We start from the raw sequence: 23,096 nt of genomic DNA, 5'->3' as shown, positions 1-23,096 counted from the left end.
CCGATATTTTCAGACTAAAACCTGACAGTTTGAGAAGAACAGCAAAAAAGACTGACAGAAAATTTGTTTCTCAAAGAGTGGGTAGAGATTAAAAATGCAAATACCGTACTTTTAAATAAATTGCCAGAGGACAAATACATCATGTAGTGCTAAGAGCTGTCAGAGGACAGTGAGGTGTAATGGTGCCTGACGACCAGGGTCAGAATGCCTGGATTCTAGTCTTGGCTTGCCTACGAGTTAATGCGTGTGTGTGCCCCTGGGCAAACAGACTTAGTAGCTCTGAGCCTGTTTCCTTACCTGTGAAACGGTGATAATAACACCAACCCCGACTACCTCAAAGGGTGGTTTTGGCGTTCAAACGAAACCATGTATTTCACGGTGTTTTTTAAACTGCAAGGTGCTCCATAAAATGTTTTTGTTACTGCATCTCTGAAATTATTGCCAACTCCCAAACAAGGCGCATCTAGGGAATAGCGATTTGGCTGTCCCACGTGGCGACTGTGTGCTTTCATCAATCTTGTCCATTGTTTACTGGGGTATCTTGCTAAGGAAAACTTTTCAATGTCTTTAAGATTTTTTTTTTTAACCTGCTATACAACTAGCAAGATGGTGCTCGTAAAAGTACCATGTAGACAAATGCTTAAGATGCACTGCCAAGAAGCAGCCACCCAACCGCCCAGACTGTCAGAAATTTTCCGCGGAAGCGCAGTTCCCTTTGAGAACGATGCGTTGTGTGTGACCACTCAGGGGATGCTGGTCGCCGAATGGAAACATGAATTGGTAGAACTGGTCGTCCCATTCTGATACATTTACTAATGTGTCACAATTCGCTGGAATAAGCAAGATGCTGAGACAAGTTGCGAACTTCGAGCGACCAGACGCCCAGCGTCCCACCGACAAGCAGAAATAACGCGCGCGCACTCGACTCCCACCGCGGCCACGAACGCGCCTCGGCCCGCCCCGGCGCGCGCGCGTGCGCCGACGTCGGGTCACGTGACCCGAGGCGCGGCGACGGCGAGGGCGGGCGGGGGCCTGGGCAGGCTCCGCAGCGCCGCGCAGGCGCCCCAGGGCCGCGCCGAGCCGAGCCCCTCCTGCTCCCTCTAAGAGTCAAAATGGCGGCGAGGGGGACCTGGAGCAGTCCCGGAGCCTGAGGCACTGACAGGAGAGGAGAGGGCGGCGGCGACGGCAGGAGGAGGATGGCCGGGGGTGCCGGCGCCGGTGCGGATGGCGGTGCTGGTGGCGGCGGCGGCGGGGGCGGCGGCAGCGGTCCCAGCGGCGGCAGCAGCAGCGGCGGGAGGAGCCTCCGGGGTGAGTGTCTCTCGGTGTCTCTGAAGCTGTGGAGCCGCGGCGCGGCGCGTCCCGGTGAGGAAGGAGCTGTTCCTGGGCGTGGAGGCGCCGGGGCTGCGGCCCGGCCCCGCGGGAGGCGCTGAGGCGCCGGCGGGAGGGGGGAGTTGTCCGTCTGCGGCTGAGGCGCGGCGGCGCCCGCCTGACCGGTCCCTGTGCACCCGGAGGGGCGGGCTGGGCAGCGCGCCGTCGTCCCGGGGGTAGAGGCGCGAGGTGTGGCGCTCAGGGTGGGGAGAGCTGCCCGAGGTGGCCGCGGCCGCGACCCGGCCGGCTCCGGGCTCTGAGGGGCGGGACCCGCCGCTCCCAGGACGTGGGGGAACCGCTCCCGAGACTCGAGACTCGGGCGCCTGTTTACCCGGGTACGGGGCTGCGACCGCCCCGGGGTGGGCATGGGAGCGGCTGGCGGGGATGGGGAGGGAGCAGGCCTATGGACGGCTACTCCCAAGGGGAGAAGTTAGATTGTCCGGCCAAGTTCCTGTTTCGGGATAAAACTGGAATTGAGCTTTGACAGGTTGGGAGAGAGACAATACCGAGTGTTTCATAAAGATGAGGAGGCTGTGCTTGTTGGAGTATTGAATGGCAAAAAGTGTGCATTTTTCTATGCCTTATCATTTGCATAGCTGTTTACTAGCTTTACGCCAGGATGAGAACTTTCTGATTTTTGGAGAAACTCTGAGGAGCGTTGTTTCTGCTTTGAACTACAATGGCACCTCTTCACATACCAGCGCAGATAATAACTACTCTGGAATAGGGCTAATTTACGGAAGCAGTCTTCGTTATCTTTACCAGAACACTGTTTCCTCTGCTAAAACATCTTACTGTAATGAAGAAATAAACATTTTCACAGAATGCCTTAGCTTTTTCAACTAACAGCCTTTCCTCTCTGAATAGCATCCATTTCTTTTAGATTGCCGAAATTAATTCCTTCCTGAAATGTGGAAGAAAGATTTGAAATTGCTCTACAAGAATCATACATTGTTAACAGCCCTTGTGATTAGGCTTGTCCTGGAATTCTGGAGTCAGAAAAACCTTTAGATAGTGACTGTTGTTTTAGAGCTGAGAAACTAGGCCCAGAGAGGTGACTTGCCATGGGTCCTACAGCTGGTGAGGGATTAGACCACAACCAGGAGCTCTTTTCACTACACTCAGCTTTTTATTCTTCATTGATTGCATTCTTCCCCACTACTACCCATCCCTATCCTGAGGTCTCTGAGCAGTAAAGTTGCAAGCAGAAATGAGAGAGCCTCTCTCTAATTCTGAAGGCCACCGCAAGTAACTGATGAAGATTTTTTTCCTAACCTGAATTTAATAAAAACAGATTGATATTTCATTTGGAGTTTTCATAGGCCCATGACTACATTTTGGCCCAATTATAGTTTGGCTCATTCTTGCATGAATTCCAGAAAACCCATAGGTCAATAATCTCTTCCACAGAACCTAACTACTGTATTGTTCTGTGTCCCAACACTAGCTTTTAAACAAGTTAGTTGAATCAGATTCTAATTTTAGGATTTAAAAAACCTGTGTTGTTCTCCAGGTTATACTGCCTAGTTTCCATGTATCTTCTTATTGATTCACAGTAATTTTATTTATTTTGAAATCCCCTTTAACAGTACAGATTCACAGCAGTTTTATTTGTATTATAGTATATCACAGGTTAACCTTCACAAGTGCAATAATGCCAAAATGATTCTGATTTCATATTCTAGTTACTGAAACTCACAGATCCAGAATTACACAGGTGATTATTGAAGCTCTGTTTTATGTTTTGCATTATACTAGTGCTATGGGGAAAAGGAAGGAAATGTAATTCATATCCTTTGCCTTCAGGTTCTCATTGGAAAGATCAGATGTACCCACGTGAGTCTAGAAGATAATCTAGTGAGTTCTAATACAAAGAATACTATAGGTGTTCAGGGTAGAGAGGGATGAGTTAGGCCTCAGGAGTCTAAAGAACCTGAAACGCTTGGGACTTGAGCTGGCCTATGGGAGTTTAGATTTACAAAGAGGTTGGAGCAGTTACTTTGTAAAGGAAAAGTAAGAATATAAAGTAAAGATTATCTTTGGTGGAGGGGAATAGAGGAAAACTAGGATGAGTTGACAACTAAATTTCTTTGGGAGAACATTTTCCTTGGGAAACATTAGTCATTTGGAAAGATACCCATCTGTAGAAGAGTTTGAGTGCTAAATTGAGGAGATTTGGATTTTTATCCTCTTATGCAAGATACAGGGAGCCTTTGAAAGTTTGGTGGCCATGAATTAATGTGATAAACCAGCAAAGTGAACCTGTCAATGATCTACAGATTAAGTTAGAAGAAGAAAACGGAATGAACCAGAGAAGACAGTAGCTGTTGCAGTTAACTGAGTATGAAAAGGATAGTCAGTAGGAAGAATTACATAGCAGGTATACACGTATGTGTGCTTACTGTGTTATAATATACATAAAATTTATCATCTTAACCATTTTAAGTGTCAAATTCTGTGACATTAAGTACATTTACAGCGTGCAACCATCGCCACCACTTATCTGCAGAATTCTTTCATCTTTCCAAACTGAAACTCTGTATCCATAAACACTAATTCCCCCTTACCCCAAGTCCTTTGCAACCACCATTTTATTGTCTGTTTCTATGAATTTCACTACTGTAGGTACCACATGTAAGTGGAGTCAGAATATTTGTCCTTTTGTGTCTGGCTTATTTCACTTAACATAATGTCTTCAAGGTCCATCCATGTTGTAGCACGTGTCAGAATTTTATCTCTTGTTAAGGCTGAATGATATTGCATTGTATGTATATACCACATTTTGTTTATCCATTCATCCATTGATGGACACTTCAGTTGCTTCTACCTTTTGACTATTGTGAATAATGCTGCTGTCAACATGGGTGTAAAAGTACCTGTTCAAGTCCCTGCTTTCTTTTGGGTATGTACCCAGAACATTTTATTTATTTATTTATTTTATTTTATTTTTTTTTTTTTTTTGAGACAGAGTCTCACTCTGTTGCCCAGGCTAGAGTGAGTGCCGTGGCGTCAGCCTAGCTCACAGCAACCTCAAACTCCTGGGCTCAAGCAATCCTCCTGTCTCAGCCTCCCGAGTAGCTGGGACTACAGGCATGCGCCACCATGCCCGGCTAATTTTTTCTATATATATTTTTAGCTGTCCTATTTTATTTTATTTTGGAAACAAGAGTCTTGCTCTGTTGCCCAGGCTAGAGAGCCATGGCATCAGCCTAGCTCACAGCAACCTCAAACTCCTGGGCTTAAATAATCCTTCTGCCTCAGTCTCCCAAGTAGCTGGGACTACAGGCATGCGCTAATTGTTTCTATATATTTTTAGTTGTCCAGCTAATTTCTTTCTATTTTTAGTAGAGACAGGGTCTCACTCTTGCTCAGGCTGATCTCGAACTCCTGACCTCGAGGTATCCTCCCACCTCAGCCTCCCTGAGTGCTGGATTACAGGCATGAGCCACCTCACCTGGCCTATACCCAGAAAATTTTATATTCCCACCAGCAATGCACAAGAGTTCCAGTTTCTTTATATCCTCACCAACACTTATTTTCTAGTTTTTTGATAATAGCCATGCTAATGAGTGTGAAGTGGTATCTCATTGTGATTTTGATTTGTATTTTCTCATCTTTTCCTGTGCTTATTGACCTTTTGTATATATTCTTTGGAGAAAAATCTGTTCGGGTTCTTTCCCCATTTTTAAATCAGGTTGGTTTTTTATTGTTGAGTTGTGGGAGTTCGTTATATATACTGAATACCAATCCCTTATCAGACATACCATTTGCCAGTGTTTTCTTCCATTCTGTGAGTTGCCTTTTCACTATGTTGGTATTGTCCTTTTATATAGAAAAGTTTTTAATTTTGATGAAATCCAACTTACCTAGTTTTTCTTCTGTTGCTTGTGCTTTGGGTATCCAAGAGATATGCTTATATCCAAGAGATCAGAGCCAAATCCTATGTCATGAAACTTCTCCTATGTGAACTATTTTTCAAGTCACATATAACTCATGAACAGAAAACAATAAAAAGTAACAAATTTTTCATTAAATTTGAAAGGATTGTTTTGTTTTCAAAGTTTTTATTCTATTTTTGTAATAAAACACCTTGGCCCCAAGGAAAAAAAAATTCTAGTGTGGTAGTCACTGTGCTAATTATCGTAGCTTTATAGTAACTTTTGAAATCAAGAAGCCTGAGACTCCACTTTGTTCTTTTTCGAGATTATTTTGTCTGTTGCAGACTCCTTGAGATGACATGTGAATTTTAGGATGTATTTTTCTATTTTTGCAAAAAAGAAAAAATGTTATTGGAATTTTGTTAGGAAATTATATTGAATCTTTAGATTGCTTTGGATAGTGGTGACATCTTAACAATTTTAAGTTTTCCAATCCATGAACATGGGATATCTTTCCACTTACTTTTGTCTTTTAATTTCTTTCAGCAGTGTTTTTAGTTTTCAATGTAAGTCTTTCGTCCCTTTGTTAAGTTTATTCCTAAGTATTTTATTCTCTTTGATGCTATTGTAGATAGGATCTTTTCTTAATTTCTCTTTTGGATTTTCCATTGTTAGTGTGTGAGAATGCAACTCATTTTTGAGTGTTGATTTTGTATCCTGCAACTTCGCTGAATTTGTTCATTAGTTCTAACAGTTGTTTTGTGGAATCTTTTTTTTTTTTCTTTTTGAGACAGAGTCTTGCTTTGTTGCCCAGGCTAGAGTGAGTGCCGTGGCGTCAGCCTAGCTCACAGCAATCTCAAGTTCCTGGGCTTAAGCAATCCTTCTGCCTCAGTCTCCCGAGTAGCTGGGACTACAGGCATACGCCACCATGCCCAGCTAATTTTTGTGTGTGTGTGTGTGTACATATATATATATATATATATATATATTTTTTTTTTTTAGTTGGCTAGATAATTTCTTTCTATTTTTAGTAGAGACAGGGGTCTCACTCTTGCTCAGGCTGGTCTCGAACTCCTGACCTCGAGCGATCCACCTGCCTCAGCCTCCCAGAGTGCTAGGATTACAGGCGTGAGCCACCGCGCCCGGCCTGTTTTGTGGAATCTTTAGAATTTTCTATATAGATAATCCTGTCACATGCAAACAAAATTAATTTAGTTCTTCCTTTTCAATTTGGATGCCTTTTATTTCTTTTTCTTACCTAATTTCTCAGATAGGACTTCCAGTCCTATGTTTACGAGAAGTGGCAAAAGTGAGCATCCTTGCTTGTTCCTGATCTTAGGAAAAAAGTTTTCGGTCTTTCACCCTTGTGTTTATTATTAATAGCATGTGTTTTTCGTATATGACCTTTATTATGTTGAGATGGTTTCCCTATATTCCTAGTTTGTTAAGTGGTTTAGCGGTTATGTCTTAAGAAAAAAATCATTTGTGGGTATTGAAAAGAGAGAGTTCCTAGCCTGGTGAGTAAGAAAATTCTGGTGTTACTCCAGAATGATATGTTATTGCCAAGTTGAGGCTTTAAGACGCATTGTACATTTGCAGTCCCATTTTAGCTGAAGAAAAATATTACTGTAGTTATTTAGGGGGGAAGACCGACATTAATCTAATAATCATACAAATAATGTGCCTGAATAACTATTGTAGAATTTTGTTCACAGTTGTATTTCCAGCATCTGGCATAGTACGTGGCACGTAGGTGCTCACTGAAGTTATTAATTGAAACAAAAAGCGGAAGACTTAGGTTTAACCCAATAAACTTAAAAGCATATCGCTTGTAATTTTTAATGGAAATATTTTTATTTTATTTAAAACCATCTTCCTTGTTAATGTAGTCTTGGTACAGTGGTAATAAAGCAAAATCAAATTTCTACACTGTAGAAGAATTAGGCAGATGACTTTTTCTACAACAGGTACAGTATTATTTTAAAAGTAAGATCACACCTTCCTTTTTAACTTGATGCTAGTGGAAGTTTCAAAGGGAGGCATAATTTAGAAGAAACTTTTTAAGTGCCTGCTGATTCCAGATTTATTACTTTATTAATAAAATTTTGACAGGCTGTAAATTTGACATTACAAGTTGAGTCTTTGAAATGCCCTTACTATCTCAAATAATATAGAAACTTTAGAAACATAATGTACTCAGTTTTACAAATTGACATTAAATCCATGTCATTGTGTGACATGTGAACATTATGTTGAAGTTCTAATAGATAGGAATCACTTTAATACAAGATACAGAACATTCTTTAAATCACAAGATTCAAAACAGTGTCCTTTTTTGAGCATTGTTGGGGTTTTTAGATATAGTTGTGATGTAATAGAACACTGAACTGAGAATCAAACCTTCATTTAGATTCTGACTAATGTTTATAGTTTTATGATCTTAAAGCAAGTGACTTAACCTGTCTGAAGCTTAATTTCTTCATCTGCAAAAAAAAAAGCTTCATCGCAGCTTTTCCACTTAGTATGTACTTTTCTATTCCATCCTTTCCCTCTCTATTGCCACTACCTTATTAGTCTGTGCTACTTACTGAACAACATACCTGCTAAGTCTCTGACACTTGTTCTCTCACTCTACCTCTCCATCTTTGGCTAGTTAGTATGTTCTTAAACCAATTGGAGCACGTTACTTCCCTACTTTAAAAACCTATGTTAACTTCTCATTGTCTATAAAGTTCAAATTCACAAGAGCTTGTAGACTTTGTACAACCTTAGGTTTCCCATCACTCTAGCCATATTAAGCTGTTTCTTCTTCCCTGGCTTCTGTGTTTTTCATGTGTTTATCCCAGTGTTTGGTGTTCTCCTTATTCTTTGTCATCTGTTAGCTGCCCATCTAGTATCTATTTTCTTCTTCTTTCCTGACAGAAATCTGCTTTTGTTCATGCATCCGGAAGACTTGGAGAAGGGGATTTATCACCAACTCAAGGGTAGATTTTGATTAGTCCAAACTATAAACGGTTATTTGTACCAATCAGATTTGAAGGGAGGGAGACATTCTATTTCTGGGGGAGAGAATTTTTTCCCTTCTTGTATATGAACAGGGGAACACAAGGCCCCTATTACTACCAGCTGTCTTGTGACCACAAGGGGTGAAGCATTTCCTGAAGATGGCAGAGCAGAGACATAAAAGGAATCTGGGTCCTTGATAACATCATTTAGCTACATATTGTACTGGGTCAGCCTTCACTGCCACAGGACTTCTTATAACAGATAAATTTCTTACTATGTAAGCCAATTCTGTGAAGTTGTTTGCCATCAAAAATCTCCTTATTAATATACAGTCCTCTTTATTTTTCAAGATCTAGTGTTATGTTATTAATACTTTACCAATAGTCATACATTCTTCTGGAACTTTGCACCTCTCTTCTAGCCCTTATTGCAGTGTATTATAATCACTTGTATGTCTAACTCCTCTACATGACTCTGGGTTGAACCAAAGCTTACAGGATATAGCACAATGTGTGGTGCATAATAAGTATTCAGGAAGCAAGTTGTTAGGATGAAATAATAACATGAAAAAGCTCTTTGTAAGCAATTTTTAAATAAACAAGAGGTATGTTATTGTCTTTAAAATGAAAATGGAGGCCGGGCGTGGTGGCTCACCCCTATAATCCTAGCGCTCTGGGAGGCTGAGGCGGGTGGATCGTTTGAGCTCAGGAGTTGGAGACCAGCCTGAGCAAGAGCAAGACCCCTGTCTCTACTAAAAAAATAGAAAGAAATTAGCTGGACAACTAAAAATATATAGCAAAAATTAGCCGGGCCTGGTGGCGCATGCCTGTAGTCCGAGCTACTCAGGAGGCAGAGGCAGAAGGATCGTTTGAGGTTGCTGTGAGCTAGGCTGATGCCATGGCACAGCCCAGGCAACAGAGTGAGACCCTGTCTCAAAGGAAGAAAAAAAAAAAGATGAAAATGGAGAAACCAATTAGATCAGTCATTGTGATTTGCTTGCCCTTTGTTGTTATCTAAAAATGTTCACTTGGGTAAAAAAAAAAAAAAATGTGACAGTCTCTTGGCCATAGTCCCTTATGGAAGGAACACTGATGAATTGTGCTGTTATTGTCTTGTTTCCTTCCTTCCTTCCTTTTTTAGCAGGAGACTTCAATGCCAGAACTAACTTCAAGTATATACAACATGTGCCTTTTTTTCCTGTGTTTTGAAACATAGGAATGTTTTGTCCAGGATTTATTTGTGAATGATTCTTTAGAGAAAAATTCTATCATATACTTCATAAGACCTAATTATTCTTGTCTTCAGACTTGCCCAAAATATTTCTTGCTTGCTTGAGATTAGACATGAGAATTTTCTTATAAGCAGAAGCCTTTGTGGCAGAACTAGATGAATTTGTAGTGAATGTTAGTAATAGCTTATGTCAGAGAAGTCTTATTATAGCCTTAATTACAGAGTCATAATTCTGTCACATGCTTCAATAATAATGTCTGATAAAAGAGTAAGAATGGGGAAGAAGAGTTAGAATTTACAAACTTAGTATACTTCACCATTTGTTGGCTTTAGTCAGACAAATTAAACTTCAACATAGTAATTTGTAGATTTTTTTTTCCCCTGAAACTGGTCTTGCTATGTTGCCCAGTCTGATCTTGAGCTTCTTGGCTCAAGCAATCCTCTTGCCTTAGCCTCCAGAATAGCTGGGATGATAGGCATGTACCACTATACTCAGCTTTGTAGTTATTTTTAAAACAAGGGAAAGAGGAACAGAGTATCTAGAAATTTGTGATGTCAGGTATTGGATGATTATGAAAAGATATATTTGGCTATGAAGAATCTTATTGTTTCGTTATCTAGTTGTTTGTTAGCTTTTTTATGTTACTAAGGCACATTTAACCTCCTTGTGCCTCAAATAAGGAAGTTTCGTTTATTTAAATATTTTCTGAGCACCTACTATGTGCTAATAAGCACATGGGGGTATAACAATGAACAAGACAGTCCTAATTTTTGTTCCAGAGGTGCTTAAAATGTAATGGGCAAATGGTAAATAGGTGATTACAATGTAGAGGAAGCATAAATTAATGGAGATGAAGAACATTTAACCTCTTTGTGCCTTAGTTTTCACATTTGTAAAGTGAATAGTATCACCCTCCTCAAGGTTCTTGTTTGAGTAAGGTTAAGCGATATAAAAACACTTAATATGGTGTGTGGAACATAGATATTCAGACATACCTCTTTTCCCCATCAACTTTTGATTATTTAAGCCAAGATTTCTCTTCTGTATTTTGTATGTGTTCTTTATGTTTGTGGGCTTATTCTTGAACAAGAAAAATTCACTTAATTCAAATAATAGTATATTTTAAGTATATAGTATGTGATCTTAAATAAATAAGCAATAGTATATGTTTTTTTAAAATAACAAACAACTTTCTCTGTATAATAAGGTCCAAACTCCTTGTCATGGATCATATTGCTCATACCTTGCTACTGCCACAGCTGCTTCCCACTTGAGTCTACACAGAATTACTTCTTTTTTTTTTTTTTTTTTTTTTTTTGAGACAGAGTCTTGCTTTGTTGCCCGGGCTAGAGTGAGTGCCGTGGCGTCGGCCTAGCTCACAGCAACCTCAAACTCCTGGGCTTAAGCGATCCTACTGCCTCAGCCTCCCAAGTAGCTGGGACTACAGGCATGCACCACCATGCCCAGCTAATTTTTTCTATATATATTTTAGTTGGCTAGATAATTTCTTTCTATTTTTAGTAGAGACGGGGTCTCACTCTTGCTCAGGCTGGTCTCAAACTCCTGACCTCGAGCAATCCACCCGCCTTGGCCTCCTAGAGTGCTAGGATTACAGGCATGAGCCACCACGCCTGGCCCAGAATTACTTTTATTTCCTCAGTGAACCAGGTTATATTCTCTCCTTGGGCCTTCACATTGTTCCCTCTGCTGTTTGGAGCATTATTTTGACATTCCTCCCATCACTTTCACCAAGGAAAGGGAAAAGTTCATAATTTTTTTGAGACAAAGCTTCACTCTGTCACCTAGGCTAAAGTGCCATGGCATCAGCCTCGCTCACAGCCACCGCAAACTCTTGGGCTCAAGCGATCCTCCTGCCTCAGCTGGTACTACGGGTGCGCACCACCACGCCCTGCTAATTTTTTCTATTTTTAGTAGAGACAGGACTCACTCTTGCTTAGGCTCTGAACTCCTGAGCTCAAGCCATCCTCCCACCTTGGCCTCCCAGGATGCTAGGATTACAGGCATGAGCCACCAAGCCCAGCCAAACAGATTTCTTAGCTGCAGGACTCTGAGATTTTTTGCAGGGATGTGCATGACCTGACTTCTGCCTACCTGTCCTGCCTCATCTCACATTATTTTTCCCCCCACCTACTTTCCTTACTCTGCACCAGCCACCTGGGCCTTCTTTCTGTTGCTAGAATTTGCTAAAATTGGTATCATTTTGCTCTGCCTTAACTCCCCAACATCACTACCACCCGTGTCAGTAAACCAAATCTATTCATTCTTGATCATAGTAGCCTATGCTTTTCATAGCATTTAATCCTGGGTATGAATTTATGTAATCATTTAAATGTCCATGTGTCTGACTTGACTGTAAGCAACACAAAAACCAAAACTGTGTTATTCACCGTTATAACCCCCAGCATTTAGAGTGCTGGGCAGATAGACAGTACTCAAATATTTGTTTAATGATTAATTCTGCAAAACTGGGTTATAGGAAGTGATATTTCTCAAACTAATCAGGATTCCTTTTTTTTTTTTTTTTTTAAGGCTCATTTTAGTATATTTTATAGGACTAGTGTTCTGTAGAATACACTTTGGGAAATACTAAAATAATTTAATGTGTAAAATACATTAGGCGCTAAGCTTTGTGGCTAGGAGTTTTATTTTTATTTTTATTTTTTTATTTTTTTATTTATTTATTTATTTATTTTTTTGAGACAGAGTCTCACTTTGTTGCCCAGGCTAGAGTGAGTGCCGTGGCGTCAGCCTAGCTCACAGCAACCTCAAACTCCTGGGCTCAAGAGATCCTCCTGCCTCAGCCTCCCGAGTAGCTGGGACTACAGGCATGCGCCACTATGCCCGGCTAATTTTTCTATATATATATTTTTAGTTGTCCATATAATTTCTTTCTATTTTTAGTAGAGACGGGGTCTCGCTCTTGCTCAGGCTGGTCTCGAACTCCTGACCTTGACTGATCCACCCGCCTCGGCCTCCCAGAGTGCTAGGATTACAGGCGTGAGCCACCGCGCCCGGCCTTATTTTTATTTTTAACACAAGTGTCTGAGTTTTTTTGTTTTTGTTTTATTTTGTTTTAACACGAGTGGCTGAAGTGGCTAGGAGTTTTTACATACTAGGTATTCTTGATTGAACCTGTGTTATTTAGGAAACTTAATTTGATGTTGGTGTGCTAGATGAATTAGACTGAAGCAGATACCACGTTTGATTGTTTTCTTAATGACAATTCAAGAAAGAAATAATAAAGAATGACTTGGTCTTAGTTGTTCACATTGGAATTGATAAGCCAATTTGATATAAGAGAAGAATTACGAGGGATGGGTGCCTGTAGTTTTGACTCTGAGTATCCAGGGTGTCTTAAATAAAAACAAAACATTTGCATATAGAGGACTAATTGAGTTTACTCTCCCATGTTATCTTTCAGACATATTTATTGAAGTCTACTATGTGTCAGTTGCTTTATGGAAATTATCTTTTTTAGTTTGGTATGTTGAATTTAAGCTTCTGGTGAGACATCAAAGATAAATATCCAGCTGGAAGTTCAAGATTTAAGATTGGAGATTAAGAGAGAAGATAGGGCTAGAGTTGTTAAACATCAAGTAATTTATTCTTGTAGAAATGATACCAATAATAATTGAGTCATAGGCGAGAGTACAGAGAAAGGAGTAAAGACCAGGAGCAGAGCCTTGGGACAGCTAATGTTTTAGTAGTGAAAGAAAATGGAGTCATAAATGGAAAAACTGTAACTATATGGTATCCTGAGGGAAGAGAATGTTTCAAGGAAAGTAATAATTCTAAATATCATGAAGACATCAAAGAAGATGAAAACTGAGGAGAAAAACATTGGAAAGTTTCAGTAGGGATAGGTTTGCATATTAGTATGTCCAGCTTGATTTATAAAAGAGATTAAGAGGTAGAATGTTGAGAATTGAAGACCAGAACATAGAAGACTTTTAAGAAGTGGAATGGTAAAAGAAAGGAGAGAGGACTGTAGCAATACTCGTAAGTATTGAGGTAGAAATAAAACTTGTCGTTTGGCTTTCAGTCTTATCAGTGAAGCAGGAAACAAGGTTATCTGCTGAGGGAGGTGAATGAGCAGAAGTCTGTGGAAAATATTTGGAACAACTGTAGGAGGAAATTCAGCCGGAGTTAAATGAGATCTTATTTCAGAGCTAATGAAAATAGTGGCCATCTGTCTAATACTAAGAATTAAAGCTTAATTAGTACGAGTTTGATCAAATCTTAATTGTCTATATTACATAGGCATTTTCTCCGTTTGCTGCTGCAATATTATGATCTCTTTACCATCTTCAACATGAGCTGTCCCTTCATTTCTGCTCAATTAGTGTGTTCAGAGCAAGCAAACATTTTTATTATTCTATTCATACATTTGAAAAAATTTATTGAGCACCTACTATATGTGCTAGACACAGTGCTAGGCACTGGAGATACAACAGTGAATGAAACAACAACCCCAACCTTATGTAGTTTACCTTATAGTGAGGAAGAGAAAAAAGTAACAGAAAATAAACAATTAAAAATACATGTTAGTTCCACTCCTAGATATATATTTAAGAGAAATGGAAAAATAGGTCCACACAGTTTGCACATAGATGTTTATAGCATTATAGCAGCATTATTCATAATAATGAAAAAAGTGGAAATAACCCAAATGTCCATCAATGGATGAATGAATGAATAAAATAAGTAAAATGTGGCATCCAAACAATGGAATATTATATAGCAAATAAAGAGGAATGCAATAGTACTGCTATATGCTTACAATGTGGATGAACCTTGAAAACACTGTGCATAAGTGAAAGAAGCCAGTCACAAAAGACCACATATTGTGTGATCCCATTTATATAAAAAGCCCAAAATCAATAGAGATAGAAATTAGATCAGTAGTTGCCGAGTATTAGGAGATTGAGGGGAAATGGAGAGTTAATGGCTTGGGGCTTCTTTTTTGGGGTGATGAAAATGTTCTAAAATCATGAAGTTCTGTGAACATGTTAGCACAAGAGAATGCATACTTTCCTTAGGCATCAACAAAGATGCCACTCCTCAAGGTTGAATGGTTTATCAAAACAAACATGCAGGAAGGAATTGTGAGTTTATGTACATTTCTTAAAACAAACGTGTTGAATACTCCTAAGTGCTGTGTAGAAAACCCAAACATGTAAGGAGCACAGAGTGCTGGAGCAGGGGTAGAGATCACTATTTTATATAGACCTATCATGGAAGACCTCTGCTAAGGTGACATCACACGAAGGAAGTGAGGGAATGAGGTATTTTGATATCTGGGTGAAGAGTTTTCCTGGTGGAAGGATAGCAATTACAAAAGCTCTCTAGGTGAGAAACTGCTTGGCATGTTTTAAGAACAGCAAGAAGAGGATAATGTTTAAAGTAGAGCAAACAAACAGGAAAGTGATGGGGGTGAGTTTAGGAGACACTACATAAGCATAACAGAATTTTGATAGTATATCTACTAGAAAAAAATGAGAGCATATATTCCAAATTTTAGATACTATATTTTCAGTTATGAGAATTCCTCATATTGCTTCATGCCTTTATCCCAGTGAAGTTGAGTTGGCTATATTAATGAAGACGTTTTTCAGGGAGAAATTTAATAGTACTTTAATTTCATTTTGGAATTGCTAAACTTTATTAAAACCATTTATTTGTGTTTACATTAAGAATGGAGTCAAATAAAAACATTTTTGGCTAATACTTGAGTTAAAACTTAAAGTGTGACATATATTTATAAAAATGTAAATACTGAGGAAGCTATTGAGAAATTATTCTAGTATACTTTTTCTAAATTTTTCAGTTGTGTTTCAAATTTATCAATATTTGGTAACGTGATTAGCATCTTAGATTTTGTCAGTGTCATAGGCTAGCACCCATTTGCACTGTTGCACTTTTTAGTATTTGAGGCTTCAAAACTTTTAACACCCCCACTTACCTGCTAAACTTCAGCCTGAACTTATATAAACACTTGCAAAATTATGAGTAAGTAAACTTTTAAAATATCAAAGTAAAATAAAAACAGAAATCCCAGAGCAACAGTTATGATAAAGGTTACTTATTTTATCACTACTTGAACATGGAGAGTTCCTTAATTATTTTAACATAGTGTTTGGTCATCTGACCATTTATTTTCTAGATTACAGTCAGAGAACAGAAAGGCAATAATAGAGGCTTAGGGAAAGCAATTTAGAAAGGGTTAATGTAGTACTCTAGATATCAGACCCACTGATGGCTGAAGAGAAGTACCTACAAATAGTGGAAAAATAACTCTGTGAGTCAAGCACAGAGGCCTCAGGAAATTCAGTAAAAAGTCAAGTCTAATACGCTTCAATGGTTACCAAAAGCATTCTTCAGTAATTGAGTTATCTTAATATTTAGAATTTAATAAAATTTTACAAATTAGTACACTGAATTACTTAATAATCATGCTATAAACTCTTTATCTTATGTCAGCTTTCTGTTCTGATAGAATAGCATAGTCTAATTTGGAGATTACAACATAAATTAAAAACTTTCTCAAAGGTCCTAACTACTTATTTATATATCAGTTTGTTTTCTGATGTAAAAATGTTTAGAGCAAGAAGCATGAGGCCAGGTGTGGTGGCTCATGCCTGTAATCCTAGCACTTTGGGAGGCTGAGGCAGGAGGATTGCTTGAGCCCAGGAGTTTGAGGTTGCAGTGAGCTAGGCTGTTGCCACTGAACTCTAGACTGGGTGACAGAGCTGACCTTATCTCAATAAAACCCCCAGAAGTGACTGACAGAATTGATCATATGAAAAATGTAACAATTTATGATAAAAGCGATCATAGTTTTAAAAGGCCAGTATCACGTTACTATAGAAAGTGTCACAAGTTAGGCAGGGTGCGGTGGCTCACGCCTATAATCCTAGCATTCTGGGAGGCCGAGGCGGGTGGATCATTTGAGCTCAGGAGTTCAAGACCAGCCTGAGCAAAAATGAGACCCCGTCTCTACTAAAAAAAAAAAAAAAATAGAAAGAAATTATATGGACAACTAAAAATATATGTAGAAAAAAATTAGCCGGGCATGGTGGTACATGCCTGTAGTCCCAGCTACTCGGGAGGCTGAGGCAGGAGGATTGCTTGACCCCAGGAGTTTGAGGTTGCTGTGAGCTAGGCTGACGCCACGGCACTCTGGCCTGGGCAACAGAGTGAGACTCTGTCTCAAAACAATAAATAAAAAAAATCCTAGCACTCTGGGAGGCTGAGGTGGGAGGATCGCTTGAGGTCAGGAGTTTGTCACCAGCCCGACCAAGAGTGAGACCCTGTCTCTATTCAAAAAAAAGAGAGAGAGAGAGAGAGAGAAAGTGTCACATATTAATGAAAAAAGCCAAATAGAAAAATGAACAAAGAATAAAAGCAACATAGGGACTAATAAGTATATTAAAAGATTCAGTTTCACTAATTTTTTAAAAGATTAAAATTACAATAGGATCATTTTTCCTATACAGATTGCAAAGATTACTAATGCCTAGCATTTTGGACATTCTCATGCAGAGCTTACAGGCACATAAATTGCAATTTATCTGATATTATGTCTCCATATTAGAAATTTATATACCCTTTAAAAAAAAAAGAGCAATATATACTATTTAGCCCAGTAATCTTACTTGAGTTTTATTCTAATCAGCAAGAAAAAACCCAAACAATCCCCTTAAAAAGTGAGCAAAAGACATGAACAGAAATTTTTCAAAAGAAGATAGACAAATGGCCAACGAACATATGAAAAAATGGTCAATATTACTAATCATCAGGGAAATGCAAATTAAAACCACAATGAAATATTATCTTACCCCCATCAGAATGGCTATTACTAAAAAGTCAAAAAACAATAGATGATGGCATGGATGCAGAGAGAAAGGAATGGTTATACACCGTTGGTGGGACTACAAATTAGTACAACCTCTATGGGAAACAGTATGGAGTTCCTCAAAGAAATAAATACAGACTTACCATTCCAACCAGCAATCCCCTACTGGGTATCTACCCAAAAAGTCATTTTATCAAAAAGGCACCTGCACTCATATGTTTATTGCAGCACAATTTGCAACTGAAGTACCCATCAGTTCTTTTTTTTTTTTAGACAAGAGTCTCACTCTGTTGCCGGGGCTAGAGTGCCATGGCATCAGCCTAGCTCACAGCAACCTCAAACTCCTGGGCACATGCAATCCTTCTGCCTTAGCCTCCTGAGTAGCTGGGACTACAGGCATGTGCCACCGTGCCTGGCTAATTTTGTCTATATATTTTTAGTTGTCCAGCTAATTTCTTTCTATTTTTTAGTTGAGGTTGGGGGTCTTTCTCTTGCTCAGTCTGGTCTCGAACTCCTGAGCTCAAACGATCCACCAGCCTTGGCCTCCCAGAGTGCTGGGATTACAAGTGTGAGCCACCATGCCTGGCCCTGCCCATCAGTTCTTGAGTGGATTAACAAAATGTGGTATGTACTACTCAGCCATAAAAAGAAATGAATTAATATCTTTTGCAGCAATTTGGATGGAACTGGAGACTAATATCCTAACTGAAGTGTTTCAGGAATGGAAAAACAAACACCACATTTGCTCTCTAATAATTTGGAACTAGTTAATAGGCACACATAGGAACTGAGAGAAGTAAAAGTCTTTGGAAATCAAGAGTGGGGAGAGGAAAGGAGGGGAGGAGTAAAAAGTGACCTACTAGGTACAATGAACACTATTTGGGTGATGGACACACTAATGCCCCTGACTTAAGCATTACAAAAGCTATCCATGTAACAGATACATGTGCACCCCCTTAATATTTTGATATTAAAAAAAATTTATTCTATGACATAACTTGGAGTGCACAAAGATATATGTAAAAGCATTGCAGCACTGTTTATAATATTTAAAAAATTGGATATGACTCACAATATGAATTTGGTTAAGTAAATTATGGCATATCTGTACAGTGCAGCTCTATGCAGGGATTTTTAAAAGCTAAAGTAAAATTTTGTATATGGCCATGTTTTTACAACCCTGATATGTTATGTTTGATATTTATCTATTTTTTATAAATGTTTTGTTTGGGTTTTTTTTTTGGTTTTGTTTTTGTTTTGTTTTATTTTATTTCTTTTTTTTTTCTTTTTTTTTTTTTTTTAGTAGAGGCAGGATCTCACTCTTGCTCAGGCTGTCTCGAACTCCTGACCTCAAACAATCCTCCCACCTCAGCCTTCCAGAGTGCTAGGATTACAAGCATGAGCCACTGCGCCCAAACCCTTATATATTATGAAATGAAAATAGTTTTTTATAGAACTGTCTGTAAAATATCCTATTTAAAACTACTTAAAATTAATTTATGGCAATATCTTAGAAAAGTAAAATAGAAGGAGGCAGATTTTAGAGAATTGCCTTTTCTCTATACTCTCCTATATGTTTAAAAAAAATTTAAACAACAAACGTGTTATTTTCATAAGTAAATAGGGAAAAATAAAGATTCTGGGGTGGGTGGAGAAGAGAACATTTAGCAAGTATGCTCTTTGGATATTATGATTTATATAACATTTAAAATCCTTTCAAGACTCAACAGTATAAATCCCAACTTTTCAAACTCTCTAGTAATACAAGAGAAAACATTTCTGGAGAAAAAGAGAAAATAGAGACCATTAAGATGCTAAAAATTATGTTTTTCCAGATTTTTAATAAAAATACTAAAATTACATTTTAATTTTGTAAAATAGCAAAACTATATGAGGGGGTGGGGTGGGAGTAGGCAAGAAAAAGAAAGCACATTGTTTGACAGCAGTGCATGTGTACTGTCACCAAATAATATAGTTTTCTGTTCAGATTAGGTACCCCCTTTGAAAATGAAAATGTTCTTAAGAACACAATTATTTTTCATCAGAAATATAATTGAACATAAAAGTTGAGTATTTAGGTATTAATATTTAAGCTTTGACAAAACCAGTGGTCTGTATTCTTTATTCAAAAGAAATCTGGGGGTATGGAGAAGAAAATAACTTGGTCAACAATTCAGAGCCCTGTCTAACCATCATATTTGGAAATAGCGCTTAATATATTGTACTTAAATTCAAACTAATTCACATGCTGCTGTATATTAGTGAAATATTTGTAATATGGTTCACTTTCACTTTTTGTTTTTGTTGCCGAAACTAAATATTTGCCATATCTATTCTTGGATAACCTTAAATATTGCTGTGTTACTTTTAAGTTTTAATACATATTAATGCATAATAGTTTTCGATTTTAGGATTTAATATAAATTTCATTTTCATAAATGAGAAAATAGCTACATTTAAAAATTATTTCTCAATAATTATCTCTTTTTATGATTTCTTCACTGATTTGGGTTTTCTTACTCTATGTAAAAATGATAATCTATAAGACTTCCCCAGTAACTATTCCTAGATTGTTCATGACTCCTTGGAGATTATCTTTTTTAAATCATTTAAACAGCTAAGAGACAACACATTTTAGACTATCCTAAGTATGCATTTGTAATTAACATTTTATTCAAGAAATATTTCATAACTATAAATACTAAGAGAAAACTAAGAATATGTAGTTTCATTTTAAGAGAAGTCAATCAAAAATTCAGATACCTCCCACCACCAAATTAAACTGAATCTTTTCACTAGAGCCAAAGTTCTGAGAACCACACTCACCTCTTCATTTCTCTGCATTCTTTCCCTCACTTTTTAGTTTGAAATACACTTAAAAGAATGTTGCATAGCTTAGTGGAATGTGATGTACTTTTATATTCTTTTTAAAATCCAGTTTAATAAGGGAAAAAAGTATTAGCAGGGGACTGACAGCTGTTTTAAATTATAATATGTTATATTAGAAAAAGCCCACATGAGCTTTAAATTTTTAAAGATTCTTCTAAGAAAACTCTTAACAAGTAATCTTCATTTGCAGTAATGCAATGGAATTTTACAGAAAATGTCAATTTAAAAGATATCATTTAATATGAATACAAATGTTTTCTGCCTTGACTTTTTGGTGAGGGGTAAGGGAAAATACCATTATTACACATTATTTTGAGCTTCTAACTACAGAGTCACATTCTGTTATTTATACTTTGAAATACTGAAAGTTCTGAAAAGTATTTGGGGATGGTGATGGCAAACACTAACATGACCTGGATTCATTTGACAGCAAAACCTGACCTAAACTAACATAGCTTAGTCTAAATATTTAATATACTTTACTAAAAAATTAATCTGCTTTATTATGGGGTGCTGTGCCAAATCTCACTGGGGATGTTTATACACAATATTTTATATATGTTTATAGTAACCATATATATGTGTACCATATTACTTTCTTTCAGAAAAAATAAAAGCAAAACAAAAGTGAATTTTAGAATATACAGGGCTCCAAAGGTTTCTTCCTTTTTTTTTTTTTTTTTTTTGAGACAGAGTCTCACTCTGTTTCCCGGGCTAGAGTGCCATGGCGTCAGCCTAGCTCACAGCAACCTCAAACTCCCGGGCTTGAGCAATCCTCTTGCCTCAGCCTCCCAAGTAGCTGGGACTACAGGCATGTGCCACCATGCCCAGCTAATTTTTCTATATATATTTTTAGCTGCCCATATAATTTATTTCTATTTTTAGTAGAGACGGGATCTTGCTCAGGCTGGTCTCGAACTCCTGAGCTCAAATGATCCGCCCACCTCGGCCTCCCAGAGTGCTAGGATTACAGGCATGAGCCACCGTGCCCGGCCTCATCAAACATATCTTTATTGATCAAAATAGGAACCATTACAATCAACACATTTTTGCTGATGAGAAATAAGTTTGTTTATTACTGTAGTGTAAAAATCTGTGCTTCGGGATTCAGCAAACTCTTGGAAAGCATTTTCTGCACCCTGCTGTTGTGGAAGCATTTTCCCTGCAAAAAGTTGTCCAGATTCTTGAAGAAGTGGTAGTCGGTTGGTGAGAGGTCAGGTGAATATAGGAGATGAGGCACAACTTTGTAGCCCAATTTGTTCAACTTTTAAAGCCACGGTTGTGTGAGGTGTGGTTGGGCGTTGTGAAGATGTGTGGTTGGGCCCTTTCTGTTGACCAGTGCTGGCTGCAGACATTGCAGTTTTCAGTGTATCTCATCAATTTGCTGAGCATACTTCTCAGATGGAATGGTTTCACCAGAATTCAGAAAGCTGTACTGGATCAAGACCAGCAGCAGACCACCAAACAGTGATCATGACCTTTAGTTGGTGCAAGTTTGGCTTTGGGAAGTACTTTGGAGCTTTTTCTCCGTCCAGCCACTGAGCTGATCATCACTGGTTGGCATATAAAATTCACTTTTCATTGCATGTCATGGTCCAATCGAGAAATGGTTTGTTGTAGTTGGGTACAAGAAGAGAAGACAACACTTCAAAATGAGTTTTTTTGATTTTCAGTCAGCTCACGAGGCACCCACTTATCGAGCTTTTTCACCTTTCCAATTGCTTCAAATGCCAAACGACCATAGAATGGTAGAATGGTCAACGACATTGAGTTCTTGGGCAACTTCTCTTGTAGTTGTAGGAGGATCAGCTTCAGTGATTGCTCTCAGTTGGTTGTTGTCAACTTCTGATGGCCAGCCACTGCGCTCCTCATCTTCAAGGCTCTCATCTCCTTTGCAAAACTTCTTGAACCACCACTACACTGTATGTTTGTTAGCAGTTCCTGGGCTAAATGTGTTGTTGATGTTGTGAGTTGTCTCTGCTGCTTTACGACCCATTCTGAACTCAAATAAGAAAATTGCTCCAATTTGCTTTTTGTCTAACATCATTTCCATAGTCTAAAATAAATATAAAATAAACAGCAAGTAATAAGTCATTAGCAAAAAGAAAAATACAGTGAGAAATGCACATTAAAATGATATATAACATAACCACATTTACTTAAGAATGTATTCCAATACCAAATGGCAAGTTTCAACAGTGCTGAAACTGCAATTACTTTTGCACTAACCTACACAAAATTCTAACTGTAGACTTCAGAAGAAACTTAGGAAACACATTTTCATTTGACATGCCAACAAAAGTTCTTCAGGTATTGTAATGGGCAGAAGCTCATCAGAATGGAATCAGTGGCCATTATTAAGCCATTATAGCTTATATTTCTTTTTCATTGAAAATTTAAAGTAATGGATTTCCCCCTATATTTATTTGGACTTTCTTAGTCTTAGTAACCATGAAAAAAAATAGAACTTTAATACATAATTACCTACAGCTCCTAAACCTTATCTCCCCATTTAATAAGAACTTAATTCATAGGACAATTAGCATGACTATTCCTTTGATGGTCCAACAGTGTGGAATTTGAACTGTCCTAATGAAGACTGCCCTAGGTGAGGGAACCTTTGAGTGTCTACATTTATGTTTCTGTTTTGTTCTTTATTCTCTTCTCTATGTGCAGCCACAGTCTCAGACTATCAGGTTCACCCTGCATGTTTTCTTCTCTCTCCAACTCTACCAGTGGAACCCAGCTAAACTTATCAATAAGAAATACATCCTTGTGTTTTTAACATTTGCTAAGTTGGTGTCAGAAAACCCGAATATTTTGGCTTTCAATGGAGTTTATGAGAAAT

At 38.3% G+C, this 23,096-nt stretch overlaps 1 protein-coding gene across 1 annotated transcript in view; it reads left to right on the top strand.

Annotated features, from left to right (window-relative positions):
* Positions 1-1,290: 1,290 nt before the first annotated feature.
* BTBD7 (BTB domain containing 7) overlaps positions 1,291-23,096 on the top strand; it is an 81,388-nt gene continuing 59,582 nt past the window's right edge. The window contains exon 1 of the mRNA XM_069465251.1: positions 1,291-1,308. The gene's annotated coding sequence lies outside the window, so the exon portion shown is untranslated. The remainder of the gene's footprint in view (positions 1,309-23,096) is intronic.

This window comes from Eulemur rufifrons, chromosome 2 (genome assembly GCF_041146395.1).
Source record: "Eulemur rufifrons isolate Redbay chromosome 2, OSU_ERuf_1, whole genome shotgun sequence".
NCBI lineage: Eukaryota > Metazoa > Chordata > Mammalia > Primates > Lemuridae > Eulemur > Eulemur rufifrons.
Note: the sequence above shows the minus strand (reverse complement) of the source record. Positions and strands in the feature narration are given on the sequence as shown.